General features: G+C 37.2%; 1 non-coding gene across 1 annotated transcript; it reads right to left on the bottom strand.

Moving 5' to 3' along the window:
- Window positions 1–1521: 1521 nt before the first annotated feature.
- Window positions 1522–1654, bottom strand: LOC126010073 (small nucleolar RNA SNORA51). Its single transcript, XR_007496211.1, has one exon. It is a non-coding gene; the product is annotated as a small nucleolar RNA SNORA51 (small nucleolar RNA).
- Between the last annotated feature and the right edge of the window lie 2697 nt (window positions 1655–4351).

Below are 4351 nucleotides of genomic sequence, written 5' to 3'. Positions count from 1 at the left end.
GGTCCTTCTAGATCTCATCTCTATTGTCTCTGATGTTTTATTATTTTTATTATTTATTATTTTATTATTTATTTATATTTATTATTTTTATTATTTATTATTAGTCTCTGGGTGAGACTATTTTGTGCTTACCTCTCTCCTCTGACTCATTTCACTCAACATTTCTCTAAATCCATCCAAATATAAACAAATTTTGTGACTTCATTTCTTCTAACAGCTGAAGAATATTCCATTGTATGTACCACACTTTCTTTAGCCACTCATTCATTGTTGGGCATCTGGAATACTTCCAGATTCTGGCTATTATAAATAGTACTGCTATGAGCAAAGAAGTGCTGAAGGCATTATTGTATTGTGTTTTTGTGGTTTTAGGGTATATCTCTAGGAGTGGTATTGCTGGATCATATGACAGCTTAATGTAGTCTTTTAAGAAATATTCATACTGTTTTCCTGAAAGGTTGGATTAGGTGACATTCCCAACAGTAAATGAGAGTTCCTTTCTCCCCACATACCTGCCAGTAGTGGTTGTGCAGAAGCTTCTCAGTTTAATGTAATCCCATTTGTTTATCTCTGCTTTCACTTGTTTGGACAGTGCTGTTTCCTCCTGGAAGATGCCTTTAGTTTCAATGTCATAAAGTGTTTCCACTTATGTTTTCTTCTATATACCCTATAGTTTCAGGTATGATATTCAAGTCTTTAATCCACTTGGATTTGACCTTTGTGTATGATGTTAGATAGAGGTCCGAGTATGCGTTCTTGCATGTGGTTGACCAGTTGTTTCAACGCCATTTGTTGAAGAGACTTGCCTTGTTACATTTTATGTTTCTTGACCCTTTATCAAAGATTAATTGATTGAAAGTCTGTGTGTCTTTATCCGAATATTCACATCTATTCCATTGGTATGAGGGCTTGTCTTTATTCCAATGCCATGCTGTTTTAATGATTATTGTTTTGTAATACAATTTAAAGTTGGGGAAAGAAATGCCTCCCATCTTCTTTTTCACCAGGGTTGCTCTAGTATTATTGGGAATTTATTATTCCAAATGAATATCAGTAGTTTTTGATCCACTTCTTTGAAGAATGTGATGGGTATTCTTAGAGGAATTGCATTAAATCTGTACAACACTTTGGGAAGTATTGCCATTTTAAGGATGCTAATCCTCCCAATCCATGAGCAGTATATATGTCTCCATTTCTTTGTGTCCTCTTTTATTTTTTGAATTAACATTTTTTTTTTTTTGGTTTTTGGGTCACACCCGGCGGTGCTCAGAGGTTACTCCTGGCTGTCTGCTCAGAAATAGCTCCTGGCAGGCCCGGGGGACCATATGGGACACCGGGATTCGAACCAACCACCTTTGGTCCTGGATCGGCTTTTTGCAAGGCAAATGCCGCTGTGCTATCTCTCCGGGCCCTGAATTAACATTTTATAGTTTTCTTTGTATAGGTTCTTCACTTTTTTAGTTAAGTTGATTCCAAGGTATTTGAATTTCTGTGTTCATATTGTAAATGGGATTATTTTTTTTTTGTCCCCCAGTTCACAATACAGACCAGGCAAAGGACCTGGGTTGAGGTGTATATGGGGTGCATTTATTGTACCTCCTCTTTCTATAGAGTCAGTGTAAAGAACACAGCCTGTGGTAAGAATTGGGAGGCCTTATCCACTTATGTTACTGGAATATCATATCCATTTTATTGAGATATTTTTGGTTTGTTTTTTTGGGTCACACCCAGTGATGCTCAGGCTATGTGTTCATAAATGGCTCCTGATTTGGGGGACCATACGGGACACTGGGGGATCAAACTGCGGTCCATCCTAGGCTAGCACCTGCAAGGCAGATGCCTTACTACTCTGAGCCACTGCTCTGGCCCCAAGAGATTTTTTTTATTATGAATGGGTGTTGAACCTTATCAGATGCTTCCTTTGCATCTATTGATATAATTATATGGCTTTTAATTCTCCTTTTCTTGATGTAGTGTAATGTAAGTTGATTGATTTGAGTGTGTTGAAACATCCTTGCATCTTCAGAACGAATGCTACTTGGTCATGGTTTATGACCCCCCATCTCCACCCCCTCCCCCTCTTCCTCCTCTTCCTTCTCCCTCCTCCTTCTCCTCCTTCTCTTCCTCCTCCTCCTCCTTCTTCTTCTCCTTCTTTTTCTTCTTCTTCTTCTTCTTCTTCTTCTTCTTCTTCTTCTTCTTCTTCTTCTTCTTCTTCTTCTTCTTCTTCTTCTTCTTCTTCTTCTTCTTCTTCTTCTTCTTCTTCTTCTTCTTCTTCTTCTCCTTCTCCTTCTTCTCCTTCTCCTCCTCCTCCTCCTCCTCCTCCTCCTCCTCCTTCTCCTTCTCCTTCTCCTTCTTCTTCTTCTTCTTCTTCTTCTTCTTCTTCTTCTTCTTCTTCTTCTTCTTCTTCTTCTTCTTCTTCTTCTTCTTCTTCTTCTTCTTCTTCTTCTTCTTCACTACCACCGCCGCCACCACCACCACCACACACCTGGTGATGCTCAGGAGTACTCCTGGCTATGTGCTCAGAAATCGCTTCTGACTTGGGGGACCATATAAGACGCTGGGTAATTGAACCACGGTCCGTTCTAGTTAGCATGTGCAAGGCAGGCGCCCTACCACTTGCACCACCACTCTGGTCTCAGTTTATGACTTTCTTGATGAGGAATTGGATCCTATTTGCTTGATTTTGTTAAGGATTTTTGCATCTGTGTTTATCAGGGATATTGGTCAGTAGTTCTCTTTTTTTGGTGGATCTCTGTCTACTTTTGGTTATCTTCATAAAACCTATTTGGGAGTGTTTCTGTTTCTTCAATTTCCTGGAAAAACCTGAAAAGCATAGGCAGTAGATTCTCTTGGAAGAATTTATTAGTCAAACCAATAGGCTGGGGCTTTTAGGGGAAGACTTTGATTACCATTTTAATTTCCTCAATAGCGATGGGTCTGTGGTTCAACCTTGGAAAGTTATGAGTCTAAGAATCTATTCATTTCTTCCAGATTCTCATGTTTTGTGGCATAGAGCTTATCAAAGTAGTCTCTGATTCTCCTTTGAATTTCTGTAGTAACTGTAGTAATCTGCTCATTTTCATTTCTGATTTGATTTAAGTTTTTCTCTTCTTTGTGAGGTTTGCTATTGGTTTATTGATCTTGTTTATTTTTTCCAAAGAACCAACTCTTGCTTTTATTGATCTTTCAAATTGTTTGTTGGATTTCCTATTCATTGATTTCAGCTCAAAGCTTTATTATTTCCTTCTGTCTCCCTATTTTTGGTTTGTTTTGTTTTTCGCTTTCCAGTTTTGAAAGCTGTGATATTAAGTTATTTATATAGGCCCTTCTTCCTTCCTGATGGATGTTTGCAAGGCTATAAACTTTCCTCTTAGTGCAGCTTTTGCTGTCTCCCACAGATTCTGGTAATTTGTGTCCTTATTCTCATTTGTTTCCAGGAAACTTTTGATTTCCTCTTTAATTTAACCTCTGAACTACCATTAAAAAAAACACCAAAGTAAATAATTTGTGATTTATCTCCCCTCAACCTTTCCCCTCCTCATGTCACATGTATTTATTAGTCCACTGGGATTTTATAGACTGGTCAGGAATCAGTGATGATCACCACTGTAGAAATGAGCATGCCTGACATATTATGGGGTTATCAGACAGTGTTTGTTTTTATTAAAAACAAAAGGTTTTTCCTTTTTTGTTTAATAATTTTTATTGTGACCAACGTGAATTATAAGTCTTTCACAGTAATATTTAAGGTACATTGTGACATTGAATCAAGGGCATTCTCACCACCAGTGTTGTCCTCCCTCCATCCCTATTCCCAGCATCCCCTCCTTTGCCCCCGAGACTGCTAGTATAACTGGTCCCCTCTGTGTATAGCTTTTTAAAGATTGGGCACTGATCCTGTTGTCGTTGACTTTGGGTTTGGTGTTTAAGTCTTATCATTTTTTATTTGTACTCAATGTTCATAGGACTGTCTGATTCTGGTACCATCTATTTTTCCCTAAATTTATGAGGCAGAACAAGATGATTCAAATTATGTGGTTCTGTTTGAAAAAAAAAAGAAGAAAATGAGAAAAGAAAAAACAAAACAAAACAAACAAACAGAAACCTGGGAGGAGATTGTATAGAGATGATAAATATCAATTTAAAAAGAAGAAAGGGAAAAAAGAAGAAAAAATTAAAAAAAACACAAAAACAAAATCAACAACAATAAAAAAGGACACAAACAAAAATCAAACAAAAGACCAAAATCAGCAATTACAAAAAAAAAAAAAAAACCCAACAACAACAAAAAACACCACAGCAACAAATACAACAACCAAACAATAACCACAAGATCAAAAGAAAAAAAAAT

Source organism: Suncus etruscus, chromosome 5, assembly GCF_024139225.1.
Source record: "Suncus etruscus isolate mSunEtr1 chromosome 5, mSunEtr1.pri.cur, whole genome shotgun sequence".
NCBI classification, from domain to species: Eukaryota; Metazoa; Chordata; class Mammalia; order Eulipotyphla; family Soricidae; genus Suncus; species Suncus etruscus.
This window is presented reverse-complemented; position numbering and strand designations above follow the sequence as displayed.